This window comes from Nothoprocta perdicaria, unplaced genomic scaffold, assembly GCF_003342845.1.
Source record: "Nothoprocta perdicaria isolate Ctin4 unplaced genomic scaffold, notPer1 scaffold_71, whole genome shotgun sequence".
Classification (NCBI taxonomy): Eukaryota; Metazoa; Chordata; class Aves; order Tinamiformes; family Tinamidae; genus Nothoprocta; species Nothoprocta perdicaria.
In genome coordinates, this window is record NW_020455988.1 from 1,112,790 (window position 1) to 1,132,351 (window position 19,562).

Consider the following 19,562-nt stretch of genomic DNA (forward strand, 5'->3'; position numbering starts at 1 on the left):
TCTTTCTCTCTTTCTCTCTTTCTCTCTTTCTCTTTCCCCTCCCACAGAACATAGCCTGTATTTCCAGGGAATCACTCAATTTGGTGAATCCCTTGCTGATACTGGAATAATTTCTAGAAACTTCCATTCCCCAAGGAGTTTAACAGCAAGTGCAGTTAAGTGTTGAGAGTGGAATCACTGGGAGGGAGACCTCAAAGGCGGTGCTCTCCATGCTATACCTGTGAGACTGACTGGTGTTGCCAGCGCATACATAGACATTCGTATAGTTACCGTTCTCAAAGAGGAAGAAGATTTGCCTGGAGCTCATAGGTGCTGATTCAGCTGTGACACAACCAATGAAAAAGAGGGCAGGRGATTTTTCCTGTGTGAATAAGGAGGCTGCTGTTATCCATTCACCACCTGCCAGTTTCTTATGTTTAATGTGAAGACAGTTTTGCACTGGTACTCCCAGTATTTTGTGGATATGCTGTTGTTCACTGAGTAAGCTGATGCTTTTTGCATATTTCACATAATGTATTTCTAGAACCTATCAAACATGTCTGTATAAAAAAGCTGCAGTTATAGAAAGGTATTTAGACTCAGTTTTCTGGGTTAAGATGCTTGTTTATCCGTTCAAACAGTYCTTCAAGAAGCTTCATCCCAAGTGTCTCTCATGAGCCTGTGAAATTGTATTATTTTGTCTTCTTGCAGTCACTCAGTACTCCACACTGGACGCAAAATAGTTATTTCACTAACTGTAAGAGTGCAATTATTTGTACAAGCTCAAATGATGTTGGTTGAGAAAATAAACTTTAAAGTTTTTCAAGTGTAACTTCAATCTAGAATATTTTTCTGGACATTTAAGCTAAAGTGTTTGTATTTGAAATTGAAGTGGCAAGGGAAGTATTTCTTCATAACACTTAAGAATAACTTACCAGTAGAGTTAACGCTTGCAGCAAAATGGAGATAAAGGAAAGCGTTCTTTTACATTTCAGTACTTGAAAGGCCTGTGTCTTAGTAGTTGCCTCATATAACAGAAATGGTACCTTTTAMTTCAGTTTAAGTAAACAACGTGAATGTTTTTTTCCTACTAGTTGTCATTAATTTGTGATAAGTGTAGCTATGTTTTAGATGATGGACAGGTTCCTTGCTGGGCTAATCAATAAAGAAAACTACTTGCTAAACTAAAAAGTAATTATGTGGAAGCAGAATATGGAAGGGAAATAAAGCAAATCTGTTAGCGAGGAAACTGTTTGAAGATTAAGCCTTAAGATTAAACATTCATGAATAAGTTATCAAAGGCTTTATCGAATGGCTAAACCTTGGAAAAGCTTGACAACACCTCTCTGTCTCTTTCCTTGTCTGTCTAGAGCGCATACCTTATACAAGTGCAAAAAGACTTTCTTGTTTAAAAGAAATCACTTAGTTTAAGAAATATTTTGACTTTGTCCGGAAATTATTKCTGTCATTTACTGGTACTTTTCATTTTTCAGACCAAACGCCTGGAACATTTTCAGATATGAGGCATGAGGTTTTTGGTTTTCTTCTAACATTTGTTTTTCACACAGCTTTCCAAAACAGAAGGTGACTTTTGTGGCTTATGTTGCAAGCTTTGTTCATTTAGTTTTTATGGGGTCTTTTTTTTTTTTTTTTTTCGCTTTCCAAAACAGAAGGTGACTTTTGTGGCTTATGTTGCAAGCTTTGTTCATTTAGTTTTTATGGGGTCTTTTTTTTTTTTTTTTTCCCCCTCTGGCGTCTTAATTTTTCTAAGATTTTTTTTATAAGTCAGTTATAAGTCTTCATGTTACTGAGTAATTAAAAATGCACTGGATTTCACTAAAGATTTCATGAGCCACCTGAAGAGAGCTGTACCACTTAGTGACACATAATTAAAATATATTTGTTTGGCAAAATAAATATTATGGGTCGACAGTGATTCCTATTCTACAAGTGTGTAAGCATGTACATACACACAAGGGCTGCAGCCCTGCAGTCTGGTGTAGACCTGTGCCCTGCTAGGGGCCAGAGCACTTGCCCCAAGCGGTCAGCATAGCAGAGCTGTGGGTGACGGCCCGCCTCCTGTGAGCAGCTTCTCTGCTTCTCAGGCTGCAGTGTCTACAAGGTATCAGACATCCATGCGCATCAGTGCCCTGTGCCCCGGAGCTATTGTTGTAGCTATTTATTGCTTTCTACGTGATACAGTTGGCAGAGCTGCAAAGCCTAAGGCCATCTCTTTGACTACAACCCTCCTTGAGGCTAACTCGTCGTTGCTGCTGCAATTTCTCTCACTTTCTAGCCTCCTGCCTAGGAATTTTAGAGGAAACGTTACCTTTGCTATCTAGCACACATTAGATTCATATAGTCCGTTTAAACYGGCTGCATTTAGTCAGCTCTCATTTGTCTAGGCTGTTGCGGTCTAGGTTACACTTTGTGATGATAGATATGTGTTATGGAAATGAAAGGTCTGGGTGGAATATTAGGCAGATAGACTACTAGCTACCCCCAGGAAGGTGGTGGCTGTGTGGTCACCTATTTGGTGATCTGTTTGGTCATAATCTGACCAAATTTGGTCATAATCTGACTTTATGCCTGCATATTCTTTCCTTACATAATATAAACATTTGTACATAGTCCTACCAAAACTCAGCCTTTTCTTTGAGACCTGTGATGATTTAGGAAAAGAAATATAGAGTTATTTGGCCTTTATGCAGCATATACTTCTGCAGTAGGTAACAGAAATCCTGCTGTTCATATGCAGGAAAAAATACAGTTGTATTTATGGAAGATTTCCTAGAATAACAATGAGTTCAGAAGGACCACATTCAGATATAGAAGGAAGCTCTCAAAGTCTTGCAGCAAAAGACTTATGTCTGCAGATTTGTTTTTCTGTACGGTGATGTGTTAAGGGAAGAATGAAAATAAAACCCTATTGATTTTAGTGGAGCTCAGAGATCTGGGTCCAACTTTTGTAATCCCTGTGTCTGTAAGCATGCATGAATGTCTCCTGCAACTTCCTTCAAGATACCAAGGAGGCAAAGTGCAGAAGAGCACCTCTGGGTCGTCCTAACTACACATCCTGTGCATGACAAACGAGCAGTATCTGACATTTCCATTTAGTGTGCAGCCTGTCCTGCAGCTGTGCTCATGATAGCCTGGGAGCTGGATCTGGAGTAATGCAGTGGTTTAAGAGTGGTGGTGGATCAGGGCAGCATTAGTGAGGCAGTATGTCTGGATGATGTGCGGCACTTCCGTTTGCCCTTATCTTTCAGTTTAAAGATACCCATTCAAGTTCTTTTCAGTGTTGAAAAGTATTAAAAAGGAGGAAGGTTTTGTATGATCTCCAGGAGCCATGTTGACTCCGTGCATGTGGCTCTCATGCGGTGAAAGGTTTCATAGAATTGAAGCATAATAACCCCAGCATGACTCGCTGATGCCATTGGTGAGTGGCTGGGGTCCAACCATGATTCTTGCATTTTTTGAATGTTGCTACATCAGTTTCGCAGGACGTTTCATCCAAACACTGGGTGGTTGACAGACAGGTCCATGTTTGGCCTGCAGCATTGCTCACGCACTGATGCTGTCAGTGGTGAAACTGTATAGCACAGATTCAAAACAGACTATAGGTGACAGCAGGTGTTCCATTACTCACTGTCTGATAACCCTTTTCTTGCCTCAACCCCTGCTGCCCAATACAATGTGGCATACCAGGCTGCTAAACCTGTTATTGAATCTGTCTGAGACACTCAGAAAATGCACTATACGTACATGAGAAATTCTGATGGGGCTTGTTACTAGGTCTTTAAAAGGTTTGTGAAGATACTGTGACTTGCAGACTGTTATAATCTGGTTTGCTAAAGCTGGATTTGAACCATGGAGCAGCAGATGAAGAACTAATGGCAGTTTATTTTTTTATTTTTTAACAGTAATTTGGTTGAAGCCCTCAAGTTGTTTACATGCGTTACACTTGAAAGCATCATCCAGACTTCAGAGTTGCCACATCTATCTCATTCAGGGAGACCCTGGAGATGTTTTGCAAGCAACCCAAAATCACCTGATGGAGATGGATGATGAATCCATAAACGTTTCCCTCCCAGGACACTGTGGGCTCAGTATATGCTGACAGCTATATTTCAYGAGTAGTCTGCAAAGATTTCTTGTAACCACTCATACGTGTATCTGTGGCCATGTACCCTTTCCAAAATAGAGGCACTGTCTTCTTCACTCACCTTCTGCATAGCTACTTCAAAGCTATATTTGTGGAAATCTGTGTATTTATTTCTACCAAATAATTGGTATACCATTATTTTAGTTCCTTTRCCTTTTAGATGATTGCRTCCATTTATTTCCTACAAGAAATTGTGYCTTCTTTTCCTTTGCATACATGTAGTTAATGTTCAATGTAGGTATGGTATGATGTCAATATTTGCGAAGTATCCGTAGTCAATAAYACCCTAGATGTTTTTTGGTTGTAGGGTACAGGAACAGAGAGGACTTTCTTTCTTGCTCTTCATTCACACTGATTTATGAGAAAATCCAGCATTGGTTGGTTTTCCCATTTTGTGAGCCAGGCAAGATGATATACGTTTCAAACAGATACTTAGTATTTGCAGTTTTATCACTGTATGGAGTATTTAAAAACTTTATTCAAAGATTGTAAGTTCAAACCTGGAAAATGGTCTCTTAGATTTTATTTGTGGTATCAAAAGTCTAAGATCTTTTTAGTGTTGAGCTAAGTAGTGTGAGACTTGGGAAAACCCCATGAGAAGCCCAAAAGGCTTCTCATCAGATGTGAATGCTGTTGAAAACTGCTGCTGAAGATAGCCAGTCTGTTGTTTCAAAAATTTACTGTCATTGTCAATAAAAGAGCAATTTTGGATATGGGATGGGATCCCATCAAGAGATACATTAAATTTATGTGCTCTACCAGTCTACTGGCATGCTAATATTGGTRTCTTATAGGGAAGACTTGCTTTTATTCCATCCACTACACTGTACTAGTCTGGAAGCTTGGTGAGCACCTGTTCACAATAAAATGCTGGCAGGGTACACAATGCTAATTGCTATATCATGTTACCAGGGGAGGAGGCTCTGGAAGCATGTTACGGTGCTTTGAAACTGGCAGTGTCTCCTCCCATCCCAGCTTGCTTCCAAGAAAAAAAAATACCTTTGATTCCTTTGACTCCAGAGAGAGAGTGTGCCTGGATATGAAATCCATCACTCCAGGCAGTGTGAAGCTGAAATAGCATTGTAGTTGTACCATCTTGCAATCTATGCCGACTGCTGATGGCTTTAGATCTCATTTCTTAAGAAACAAATTGCAGTGTACAGGCTGCTGTAGTGCTGGCATAAGCCCCTGAAGAAGATGGCTWACTGTAGGAATCCCTTACAGTAGGCCTTTTGCAGGGATAGTGTTAAAGGCACTAGGTGAGAACAAGCAAACCCTGGCTGGCTGAGTTGATATAGAACACTGCTCTGGTCTGTGATCTTTATATATGACTTTCTAAAGATTTTTTCAGTCCTTGATAAAAGATGCTGCTTACTAGCAGCAGTGAATCAGCTCTTGACCTTAAAATAATAGAAAAATACTTCTAAAGAGATAATTGTACTGCAAAAAGACTGATAAAAAAGTGATGATACTGCATAGACTGCTTTTCTTTTGATAACTTTTGAGGTTTTTGTTTAAATCCATTAAAATAGAAATATTTATTTTGCTTTAATCCTGTGATTGTGGGATTTGATTCAGGATGCAGATAGGATGCCACATTGGCTACTCTAAAATAGTTTATAAATTTTACCTTATAATTTATGGAAGTACTCAGAATATAAGCAAGAGACAGATATGTGCAGATTTGAAACCTAGAATAGTACGTTAGTACAGTGATAATAGTGGTAGAGGTTCAAGGTAGACTTTGCACAGCCAGAAACAAGTGTTCTTGTGCATTGTGATCATGCTGATGTTTGCTGTGGAGTGGAATGTTTATGATCTGTGAGTACCCTATTCTTAATGTAATAGGTCAGATATTAGAGGAAGTAGATTCAATCTTCACTGGAAAATGTGAAATGATTAAATTCTTTTTAATGTTACTTGACCAAAATTTTACATTAGGCTGCTACTGTAAGAACTGRTGGTAAGCCAAGTTTCTTCTGCAAGATATAGTAACTGTAAATACTGAGTGCCTATTTTGGGGCTRTGCTGTAAATTCCTTTAGGAGGGAAATTTAAGAGTAGATCCAGTGTTAAGAGTTTATTTGTATTTTTTTGATGATGGTGTAACTGCRGATAGGCAAGTATAGGCAATTAGTTCAAAGATATTAGAGTTACTGAAATACTTTAAAATGTTTGCCTATACAGTAGAGTTCAGAGTTAAGTTCCTTTTTGATTCACAGTCTAGTCACAAACYGAAACTTAGTTCCTCTGTTATGTGACAAAACAGAGCTCTTGTGAAAGTTTTGTTGTAGCCTTGAGAATGGTCTGGGTCTCACTGTGGTAGTGCAAAGAAAACAAGTGTTTGTGTTTGGCTTACATATATAATGTATTGAGTAGTGAAAGTTGTAATATGTTTACCCTGGAATATTAAYTTAGTATTATTTAACATGGACAGCATAATAATGACTGTAATAATAACACTTCTACAAAGAATGACTGGTTGAAGCCCCCAAGCTCTGATCTAGAAGCTCTGATCTAGATTTTTTTTCATCCATATATCTCCACTACTTTACAGAGGAAATAATAGACTGTGTACTGAATATATGTGTGTTTTATAGTGTTAGGAATTTTATGGCTTGCACTGGAGGAAGAAATGGGAGGAGAGGGAAAGTGTGTCTTTTATTCTGTGCATCTCAGTGGAAAAAACTTTTACTGAATAGGGGATTAAATATTACTCAGTAGCCCATATATAGCCTTGTATTTTCATTTCCTTATTCTTATTTCAAGTTTGGGAAAGGTGAGTCTCAATTGAAGAACATGTAGATTGTTTCAGAGAAGTATAAGGCAAAGTCAAGGAGAGTACCAGGTTTATCAGTCCTGGAGAGAGACTTTCTGGAGCAAACACCATCACCTGTTTCTGGCTTTTGTCTTTGTAACTTTTTTTTTTTTTTTTTTAATTAAAGGAAAGTTTTATTTTGATCTGTTGAAACCTTGGAAGAAGCAAAACAATAGCATTTTTATGAATGTATGAATAATAAAAATAACTCTTTGGGTTATAGGATGCTAGTTGTATTTACTGATTGCTCCATATACAAATGAAGAGTTTTTGACTATTRCAGTAATGAGAATAGAGAAATCTGCTGAACAAATTAACAGAAATGGCATTAAAGTCTATGAAAAGAAAGCAGSTGAAGAAGAAATGTGGGCTTTTTCTGTTTGGGATGACATTTCTGCAGGCAATCTAGAGCCAAAAGGGAAAAAACTTTTCTCCTTCCATCCCTTCCCTGCCAGATGATTTTTAATAGGTAATAGCTACATTACTCAAGACCTACATTACTCAAGACTCAAGACCAAAGTACTCTTTCAGCAGAGAATTGAGAAGARTTGCAAGAGCGTTAAGGTGAATGGACTCCTCTTGCTGAGCCTCTAAGTAAGCCTGTTGCAGATTCTTTATCTTTCCCTCTCATCTRATAATCTTTGATGCTCATACACTATTGATTTTGACATACCTTTAAACACTTGAAGTTTTTACTTTCTGTCTGATTCTATTGTGAAGCAATTCTAATGAGACACATCTGACACTACAGCAGTACCTAAGTGAATGGGCTTTTCCACRGGATCAATGCCATCTTCCACAGCCACTTAGTGTGGAGCTGCTGTTGTTAAGGAAATGTGTGCTGCCCAAATGTCACATGACTGAAATACATTGCTTTTCAGTTTTATCACAACATTGGCTGCATCCAGTATGCCATTTGATTCAGTTACACTTGCTTACATGGCAGAGACTTGAGAGACTACATCAGTGTACTTTGCTTTTTTTTCTGAGTATTTTTGAGTGTTAATTTGGGTAGCTTCAGTTGTTTGCTCTCATCAACAGGTCACGTAAGTACATCAGTGAGGTGTTGCAAACAACAGCATCAACAATTCCTTTTTTTTTCCAAAATTCCTAATATGCAATCATGAAATTGCTCAGTTTTATAGTAGTTGCTCCACTTTCTGTCCTGTGTGTGTTTGTGACATCTGAGGAGCTGARAGACTGTCAGATTTTGTGTTATGTGATCTGTTTGTGTGTTTATATAAATGCACGTGCGCTCTGGCATTGTCTGCTTTTTGGTTGTAGCTAAAAGGCCGGAGTAARCAGGTGATTTTGCAGTGCCTCCTTACCTTGGATAGGGTTTTGYTGCTTGAATGAATGTCCATTTAATTAGGGCTGGTATTCTTGTCTTAATTCAGAAGTGACGTTTATTCTTTGGTGTTTAGCAAATGTTTCTGACCTTGTGTTATCATCTGTAGAGTACTGGCAGGCTTTAGCATGCTTGTTGCTTATTGATGTTGAGGAGCTGGTCTATGCCTTTATTACATCCAAGAGAAATTATTCCAGGACCCTGATGTCTAGCCTGCCAAGTAGGTTTATGTGCAAACTCTTAACTTGTTCCAAACACTGTTGCCAAGTTAGTATTTTGTTCAGGAACATATGAGTTCATATCTCTGAATTTGGTACCTATTGATTTGCAGCCCATCCCAAGAGCTCTGCCTGCACACAGCTTTCTTCATGAAGAGACCTAAAGAGCACTGGCCAGGATCGACAGGTCTGCGGCACTTACTGGGGCAATGTTGTAATATTGGTAGGAGCATGATCAGCTTTCTTAGTCCCTAACTTCAGAATATCACAATCCTTGAAGTTTAAATTAAACTTTAAAAAGAAGACGTTTTTGTTAAAGCTTAATCTCGATGGAGTTTATGAATATAGCTTCCCATTATATTACAAATACAACATTTTTTCCTGCCTCTGGTAAAATAAATCACATAAATTCATAACTAAGTGCTAGTGCTTTACTGCCTGTAAAATCTGAAATCTGTTTTGAGTTCTTTTTTTAGCGCAGCATCATGTAGCCTAGAGCTTTTTGACATTCATGTCAACATTCTGTTGAGACAATGTGAAGTTATACTGTTTCACAAAGTGAAAARTGTTTGTAAAATGTGGATTATTCCATAACACTGTAACTCTTGTTCAAGTACCTGTATAAAGAACAGTGTTTCAGCTCCTGATGGCAATACTCAGGGCTGGATTTTCAGGAACTTAGCAGTTACTTTGCTTCAGTACTCCTTTGATACTGCCAGCTTCCTGGCCATGTTAGTGGCCAGGACTTTATCCAGACTTTATCCATAAAGTCTGAATATTGGTGGTGCTTTTAAGTATGATTAAGCTATAGTTTTGCAGCTTAATCATAACGCTTTGCAGATGGGAATCCAAAGCAGGTTATTCTGTTCAGAGGAGTTTTTGCATGACTAGCATACATCCATGTGCACTCCTGTGCATGGACACAATTGGAAAGCTAGGCTGCTATCTTAGGGAATCTGATTAATTGGTGTAACTTGGCRTACCAGCCTTAGCTTTGACTCTGCTTCTGGCTGAGTAAGTAGGTATGTAAAAACATTGCTGTTATCTTTAGTTCTCTCTCTGAAAATACTATGAATAAAGTTTGTAGCTAAAGCCTCAATCGTAAGCAATATCAGGTTTTAAATAACTGATGACACCTTTGTAGTGTAGTGTGCTTGTCTTCACACTCTAGGAAAAATGTATTTATCTCATGTTTGCATATATTTTGGTGTGTGAGGATCTTAAAATCTTACACACTAGCGTGTGTAATTATTATATCGTAGAGGACAGAAAACATTGTAKATTATTAGAAAGAATGTCTATTAGTTTGTTACCAAGACTGTGCCAAATCTCATGGTTGTTTGAGTTTTATTCAGCGCCTGCCCAAGTATAAGTGCCATAGCTTCAGGGAAGATTAGCCTCAGTCAGCTGATAAGGCCCTCTGGATCTGTCTTTCACCAGAAAGCTCTTCGGTGTGTGTACTTGACTCAGTGTATATTTGTGGGTCTGACTGTCTAAGACAATTGATCAACTCCATGTGCTTTGCTGGAGATGGATTTTTGTTACTTATTTGTACTGCTAGTCCATTGTGTTTGTAAGGGTAAAGAATAATCTATATAAAACAATATGGGCAGCCATTAGATTTGTGGAGTCTTCATTATGTCACAAGAAAGACCTTGATAAAAGAAAAGGGCACAGGTTCCACCTGCGAAAGGCAATAATAGAGTGGATTAACTTCTTTTAAGTTCAGCATGGGGTTACAGTTGGCTGACAGTGTTACAGCACTGGATGTTTTCCAACCCACTGAAGGTACAGTTGGTCGCAGAGAAGCAGCTGAGACCTTCTATTCTCCTAAGCTGCTTTTTGCAAGCTCCCTAAGCATGGGCCATGTAGTAAGCCTTACATTTTTATTAGAATATTTTAAACACTTTAAAAAGAATTGGAAACATATCAAGTAAATGATGCAGGTCACTGTAATAATATGATAAACTGGCATTGTTTGATTCTTTAATTTTATTTTGAGCTTGGTCTATTACAACTTTATTCAGATGTTGTCTTAATTTATGAAAGAGGCATTTATAGTAAGACTAATCCAAGTCCTAATTGCCTTGGCATGTATTTTTGCTGGAAAAGCCAACAATTTGGCTTATTGTTATTTTYATTATACATATGCAGTGCACTTGCATCTTGGCCTAGAATCATATGTGGTGAGTCAAAATCATCTTGCTAGATTTTATGGGGGAAGACTCACAAGATTATTTAGAAAATGGGATGTGCTGGATACGTGTAGGACTTTGAATACTAGATTTTATGGTATTTTTTCAGAGAAATTTGGTGTTGGAGTAGATGAGAGTAAGGAACAGAACATGTAATGAAATATTWTACTGCTGTCTCCCAGATTGGATATATATCTGCTTATGAGTCTACAGCTACCATCACTGCAAAGTTCTTGGGCAGCTGTAAGATATAAACCAAAAAGAGGAAATAACTTCCTCTTGATGTTTTTGTGCTTTTGAAGTTGTGTCCCTCTGGTATGAATCCAGACAATGTATTTTAAAGCATAAATATCTAGTTTGCTTGATTTCCCCATTTGTATATGAATCGGACGTTACTAGAGAATATATTGTTACAGATTATCCAGAAAGCAGACATTTAATTTTTAAAGGCGGCAGTTCTGAAACTACTTTTATGTATTGTGCTTGTAACTAGCCATTTTCTTGTAGTTTTGGTAACGTTATGCAATAGAAATGTGCTGAACGTTTTAAAGCTACTGATTATTTTTTGTAATTAGAATTAAGTTCTGCAGCTGTCACTGAGCTCCTCATCAAATGACATATTTATTATGTTAGAAATGAGAGGAGGCACATGAGTAAGACTTTGAAAGGAATACGTTCTGCTCAGGGTAGGGTTTTATGTTTAAATGGATGATCAGCATGTGTGGATTAGGCTGAGACTATTGCAGTACTCATGTGCCTGACTAGTTATGTGCTGGCTTTAATCCTATAGTATTGTGTTTCTTTGTCTCCCAGTGTACCACTGTCACAACTGAAACAAAACCTCTCTAAATTCAATGAACACTTTAATCTGTCRTCATAATCACGAAAGTTGTGTCAATCACAGCTGAGAAGTTAAGCACACAGATCAAATCTGTAGTAAGAGGAGACACGTGGGCTCCACAATGTAAATGGAGATAATTTCGGATATTACATATTTGCTTCACTTGCATTTCATCACCTTAACTGAATATATGTTGATGTTGTTGTTTGATATCTTTTAAAATCTTGAGATTATTGTTTGGGGCTTTTTCAGTTGTGACCTTCTTGTATTAATCCAGACAAAACATTATTTAAAGTATATGTGTTTGGTTTGCTAGTTTTCCCTGTTTGTATGTGAATTTAAAATTAGCAAATGAGATGCTTTTATAGAGTATCCATAAAAAACTGGCATTTGATTTTGGGGAGTATCAACTTCACTGACATCACAGGAGAAAATGTTTAGACTGAAACAAAGTTGATGTGAAAAATTTTACAGTGAAAATTTTACTGTTTGGGTACGTGTTTTGGATTTTGGCTTGCTTTTGAAATGACGAGACTAGAAAACGTAGAAAAAAATAYTAGCTGGTAAGTTAGACCTCTGCAGATTTAAGAGATAAAGAAATGGAAAGTGTATCATAGTCACTTAAATGTGTATTAAGCTCAACTGCAGCTTGTAAAGAAGTATTTTTGGTGAATCCTTTCCTTTTATGCTATTCATTTCAAATGCAAGATAAAATACATCTAGCACTTAGGACTTACAGTCCACAATACACAGAATGATACATTTTACATCCTCTCAATGAAATGTGGGTCTATATTGCTAGTACTCTGAGATAAGAAAGGTGGATTAAACTTATTTTAAAAGATGCTATACTTTTCTAGATATTACTCTTTTTGTATTTACAATCACTGAACCATGGGAAAATGGAGCATCAGACTTCAGAGTGCCTTGTGATGTTTTAATGACAGATCTTTTAAAGATAACTTTGAAATTTTCAGAAACACTTMTATTAGTCTAAATCCATATTATTTGAAGATTGTAGAAAGACTCCCAAGCTTTAATGAGTACTTAGGGTAATGTAACCCCATACTGTCACTAATGCTTAGATACTTTTACTACTACCAGGGAAAGCAAGATTACTGACTAGGATAGCTGTTAGGAGTAGGTGAGATGCCAAGTAGGTGAAATGCACTTGCTAGCAGGACATCTCTTGCCATTGTGAGACTCTGTTTCCAGTTGCTTATTTTTTCTGTCACAACAGTAGGCTTTTGGTGATTCTTTAAGAAGGCCAGCTGTTAAGAACTGAAAACTAAAGGAAATATATACTAGGTTTGCCTGTTTATTGTTGATAAATCCTCGTGTAACCATGATTTGGAATGGAAGTTTGTGACTTAACTTTGCCTGCTCTTTTTACCGAGGTTATGACCTTTTGCTATTGCTATGCAGAAGGAAGAAAACCACTCCAATTTCACAAATTGATAAGCCTTTGAAAAAAACATGTTTTTCTTATACTCAGTACAGCACATGCTCACAGTAAAATGAGCCATAYTGACATACTGACTGTTGCAATGCAAAACCAGCAGTCTGTGTAATAGCTTCCCAGATAACATAAGAGGAGATGTTCAAGCACCTACATAGCTCTGTAATAGGCATGTGATGCTTGAACAGGACTTTTCTGCACTGGTTGCTATTATCTTGTGCGTGGGAGCTCAGCGCCACATAGTCAGCAAGTAGAAAGGATAAAGAAATGAAAAATCGGACAGATGAAATGCAGGGAACCCTCAGAGAAAGTAATGACCARTCTCCTCTGCATGTGAAAGACCGTGTGCTTACAAGAAAAGTCACTAAAATTGGATACTAGTGATATTAAAAAAATAAAAAAAGCTTTTTCAGGATGGTGATGGTGGTGTTACATGTATTGCGCATTCTTCAAAGAAYAGAACCTACCATCTACTCGATATGGGGATGCTGTGACCAACACTCAATTCCTCACGTCTCAGCAGCATTACTGGAAAGGCTGCAGTCCTGCTCTGTCCTGGTCTGCAAACTGAGCTACTGTGTACACATGAGAGAAAGGCCAACTCTTTCATGACAACCAATGTGGACCCTTCTGTTTTAAGGTTTTGATTGTCTAAATCCCTGCATTTGAGAAAAATCCTGTATTTACCACTCTTAACAAGTTGTTGCTACTTGCTGTTTTTCTGATGGTAAAACTTGGTACTGAAGTATGAAGTGACTTTCTAAAGACTGATGGAATAATTAGTTTTTAAGAGCTCTTAGTTTGGGAGCCTTTGCTTCTATACAACTGCAATTTTACTATATTGTTTCTCAACCATCCAGTGTGGATGAATGTCCTTGGGAAGAGGACATAAAAATCTGATTGAGGCCAAAAACGAAGAATGTAATTCTAATATCTTATTTCATCAATGTTAATATTTGAAAATGGTAAATGAAAATTGTGAGTTTTTCATCTAGATAGCAGAGACTTTTTGTATCAGAACAGCAGCTATTGGTATGGCGTGATGATAATACAATGGAATGGCAAGTTGAAATGATAAGACCTTAATGCCTTGCTAGTATAGAATAGCTATCCCTGCATACTTCAGCTGTCCCTCAGCAATATTTGTCAGCCAGGTGATAGCAGCTATTTCTGTGTTTGCAGAGATGACCATCTGTGCATGCAGTGTTATATGTTCATTAAATAGCTTGGTGGCGTCACCGCTAAAGTTTAGTTTGCAAAACCCAACTAACTGCTGCAGCCAAGAGTACTGTTGGGAGCTACTGCTCATACAAGACAGATTGTGATTCTAGCCAATGCTACCTGGACATAAAGCTGTGATGTGAATCATTTCTGTGATTGTCTTCTAAATACAAATCCTGATCTTGGCCAGTATTTTAAATAATCATCAATTACAAATATTCTACTGCAGCACTTCACTGGTAGTCTGGTAAGCTATGAAAAATGCCAGATTCAAGAACCTATTTGTTCTGCATTTTCCATTTCACACCTTCATGAAATAAGATCAGTGTCCCCAATCTCAGTCTTCCTCCTTCCAAAGGGAGGAAAGAAAGAAAATGTCAGTATGATTAAGTATGGGACTGTAGTGCATGCACAGTGCTCTTGTAATTCAGTAAATTCAGTAAAATTTTGTTTCATGTATGAATAGGTCAATGAAGACRCACCTAAAATTGTAGATATGGTGAAGGACATGAGCAAGATACTAGTATAGGTAGAAAGCAGATAGTGCATCTTAGTATGTTGTGAAGGTATGTGTAATTGATGCTTTATGTAATATTTAATGAGCTCAGTTCTCCAGTATGAGCTGGGAGCTGATAACAGAGCAACTAGAAGGGGAGATATCCTTAAGTACTCAAGCATTTAGCTCCAAGGAACACCACCAGTAGCATAACTAATGTTAGGCAGCTTCATTAGCTGCCTAAGTAGCTGCTTAAGTAGCTGTGAACTCAAGAAGGGAAGTCTGATTTTAAATATCCAGAGTGCCTRGTCTGAATAAAGCCAACTAGGTGATCTACATTTTAACAGAAATCTGTATTTGTGAGAAGCGTAGGTGGAGGGGGATGGAAATGGAAGTTGCAAAATATATATGGAAATGCTCAAAAGACGAAGGTTGCTGTGAACCCTTGCTTCCCACCAGGTCTTGTGGGGGGAAAGCATCTTTGGACTTCCAGTTTAGACAGGCAACTAGAAAGAGGTGCAGTAGTTTAGTGAATAATTGAATTTTGGGTGCACTTTACCTGTCAAGTCTTATCTTGTACTTCATAGCTGAACACAAGAAGTCTTGTTTAAGAAATTTTTGCATCTGATTTYGAGGCTGTGTTAGAAGGCAAGATGAATCAGAATGAAATTTGCAGGTTTAAAGTGAGTTGTCTGTAGAGAAGTTATGAAACAAAGTTTCATAAACTCAGATTATAAAATGAAGTTTTATAATTCACTGCCTATGCAAAAAGGCAGTTCTTGGAATGAAGACATGTTTTTGGGAAAGTGCTTGGGAACCCATGGGCTGAGAGATGCTTCCTGCCAGGCTGTGCAGGAAAGGCAATGTCAGGCTCTTCATCATGCCTGGAGCAGGGTTTCTGTGCTGGAGCTGGATTAGTTATCCCTCTGAAAGGAGCTGTGCTGCAGGGACACTTCAGCATTTTGGGCAAAGCATGAGATGTTTCTGCCCTGTCATGCTAAAAGAATTACTGCAGTGCAGAATTGGAGAAAGCTCAAAAAAAAAAAAAAAAAAAAAAAGGTAATGCTAATGATTGATGATGTGGGGAAAATGAAGAGATTGACAGAATGGGATGTGTTCACGTTTGAAGGAGGACAAATAGGAGAACATAATAAAAGCATATTGAATGCCAAAATAGATTCAAGAAAGTGGGTAGGCAGTATGATTCCTTATCTCATAAGCAGAAAGAAGGGTTAGACATTGATATGGCTGTAAAATTAATTCAGAATGATAATATCTCATGATAACATAATTTTTGGAGGGGATGTTACCTTTTCAAGCATATTTAAGCATAAGAGTAAATTAAGAAGAGTGCATGTGCACAGTTCTGGCCATCTTGCAGGTCATAATCACCGGATGCATTCAGCTCCCTCAGGAGTGTCTGGTTCTAGCCACATGACGCTGGACTAGGTGTCTTTAATCAGATGGCATTTAGTATTTACAGAAGCAGTAAAATAAATAAATAAGTCTGACCTAGACAGGTCAGATTTCTCTACTGTGAATCAGATAGACTGATTTTGCCGTTTCCTCACTGGGTTGTGTAATGACCTCTGACGTTTATCCAAGCCCCGCAATGCAATGATGTTTCATGGTGAGCCAAAAAAAAAGAGAGATGTAATGTAACTATGAATGTTATTTATCCAGCTGAGGCTTGAAGGGAGACAGATAATTTTATGAGGTAGGAAATTTAGACTGTCCCAGACGGACTGAGGTACAAAGCAGGAGACTGACATGCCAGGTGGGATGAGTGTGCAGAGTGGGAGGCAAGAGTCCAAATGTTACATGAACTAAAAAAGCTGAGAAATGAGGAAAGAGGAAAAAGGCCAGTGAAACAGGTAGATCCATGCAGMATTTGCAAATAAGAACATACTTGACTTTGGAGACAAATAAATCTGCCCCATTCTTCCTTACTTGGGGTAGAATTGATTGCAGTCTTATAAGAAGGGGCTGTGAATGTGTCTGTCAGATTTCATGGCAGCCAGAAATCCCTCTGATGTCGAGCTTTCTGGATGTTTCAGTACAGTCTGCAGCACTTGGTGAGCATTTCAGTAGGAGGCGGGTAGCACAAGAGAGTAGTTAATCATGCGGTATTAATTAGTTGCTGTGGTGCTTATGGCATGTGCATATCCCAGGAACAGATTTTACACTCAGCAGCTGTTGTTCTGCCCTGCTGCCTACGCATGTCTCTGGCCTGCAGTATCACTTGATGCTCATGCTCCTGTGGCTGCAAAACAACAAGGTGTTGGTGTGCTGCAGAAGCTGCTCATTTCCCGTGAGCCATGCTGCACTGGCTGTGCTCCGTGCAGATCTCTAAGTTGATTTTATGTTAGTCTAGTAGGGAAAACTATGAAATGGACTGAGATGATGGCAGCTGAGTTGCAGTAGCACATAGGTAGAGCTGCAAATGGTAGAGCTGCGAATGCAAAAGCAGCATTTATTTTGCCACTATGATTGTCTGGTCAGAAAGAAATGGTCTGCTTTGGTTGGCTGATTTCATCTGTTTTCTAGATAGTTTAATCACATTATTTCAGCACATTTGTCATAGTTTTATGCCTTACACTTCTGAAGTAAGCATATTGGCTTCAGACTTGCTCAGGACTCAGGTACAGGAGAAATGCAATGATAGATTTTAAAAGTGCCTTTTTTTTTTTCCCCGTCTGTGATATCTGATCTAAAAAACATGCACAGATTTCAAATCAATATTTATGGCTGGATATGTAGTAAACATAAACAAATGAAGCTCAATGCTTTCATCTGTTAAAGTTACTTTGTACTGTTCTAGAAGTTTGAGGAAGCCTTACAGCGAGCTTATGTGCATAGCTGATTCATTCTCTAGTGTTAAGTTGGCCTATTGGCTCCTGCTCCTTAAAAATATGTGACTATTTTGATAGATGGCAAGGCATATAATGGAGCAACTAGAATAATGCTCTGCATCCTTCCAGTAAAAAAAATGCACATAGAAGAAAAAATTTTGCAGTTTTGGAGTTTCATTTGRTTAATTCTGAGTGGATCATATCAGGTCTAAAGCTATTACCTGGATGAAGTTCAGTTTTCTTTTTGTCTGGTACCAGTTCAGCATCAGTAGGTAGGATAGTCAAAACTTTTTCATCATCTAACTAATTCAGTGACTGAGGAAATGGATTTAACTATGGAAATAAAATTAATTGTGTGTTTCTGAATTCTTAAAATCCTTTATTCCCTTTCTTTTTCAAAAGTCAGTTTATAGATATAGAAGAGCAGTGGCATTAAATTCTTGATGTTTAAATGAAAAAAAACTTTCTAGACTTTATATTCATAAATTGTATCCATCAATCTTTTCAGATGAGTAAGACTGTTTCAAATATGTTGAAGATAAAACCAGTTAAAAATGAAGAACAGTTGAATCTCAGTATTTTACATTTAGTCTTTACTTACAGGTAAATCTAGTGAGTTTAAGGGAAGAAGTGGGCTTGAGAATGATGTATTGGCAAACTCAACTTCTATGAACTAGTTTTTTGTTGTTGCTCAGTATAGTCTGTATAAATACAATTGAGGATGGTTATGTCTAGTAATGGCCTAAAGAGCTTTTTATCCAGCGCAAGAAACTTGAAAGTATTTATTTTAGATGCTGTATGTCTTATGCAAGGGAAAATTAATATTTATAGAAAAAACATAGAAGCTCTTAATAACTGGAGACCTTTGGAACAACAAGTAATGTTGGCAGTTAAGGTTTGGAGAAAGCAGTGTATTCAGGAAAACATAAAAGCTCATGCTTCCTGAACTAGTGATGCAGGTAAATATGCAGGTTAGTGTTTCTATGACCTTGGAGGATCTGGATCTGTGACCTTGGAGGAATAAAAGCTTAAAAATGCATTGTGTCTTCTTGATGAAATGTTTTAGATAAGTATGCACAAATGTATCTCCTTTCAYGGTTTCAAAAAAGTTTGTAAAGGTCACTGCCTAAACAGAGTTTGGAGTGTACTGACTTCAGAAAAGCTTGTAATGAGAGGTAGAAGTGCTTCATGTCACTCAATAACCACTAAATATGGCTGATCTGAAGACCCAAAGGTTAGGGCTTGTGTTATGATTACATTTATGCTGGCATAAATCCAGAACAATTCTGCTAATTCTAGTGGTATGGTTACTTTGGAAATACAAAAATAATAAGTTATCAGGTCATTAACACTTAAACGCATATACATTTCATAATGTCAGAATAGCAGCTTAGGAAGCATCCGTGGGTGATATCAGAAGACAGAAGTGAGCTAGAGCCCCTTTGCCTTCACTGTACCCAAATACTAAACTGCCAATTTAATGCTATGTAGAAGTCTGCCTTGCTACATTAAATTCCTTCTGCCCAAAATTCACAGCTTGCCAGTATGCCAGTATAGTTCTGCAATAGTGGCTAAAATGCTTTTTAGTCAGGAGGAATCTCAGCAGAAAACTTTGTGGTAGATACGTATCTTAATGTATACACACACCTGTAATACTGTTAAAGTTTAGGAAAAAATATTCTGTAAAACAGGATGAGAATATTTTCTTGTTGCATGTTGGAAAATGGGAGAAAAAGGTTTCTTCTACTCTTCTTTTTCCTGTTATCCTATCGTGAGTGATGTAGCTGTCCATTTYACCTTAAACACCGAGTCTTATTCCAGTAACTCTTCTCCATATTCAGGCAGTTTCTGAACCCTCTTCTTACAGTGTCATATCCCTGTTCAGCCATGAGTATCACTCATTAATTTGTCTATTTAATGCCCTTWTATCTATATACAAATGCAATTCTAAATCTAATCTACAGGAAAAAA

The 19,562-nt window shown here is 37.8% G+C and overlaps 1 protein-coding gene across 1 annotated transcript in view; it reads left to right on the forward strand.

Moving 5' to 3' along the window:
• The window catches only part of COL25A1 (collagen type XXV alpha 1 chain), a 246,054-nt gene that overhangs the window by 93,915 nt on the left and 132,577 nt on the right, over positions 1 to 19,562 (forward strand). The window lies entirely within an intron of this gene.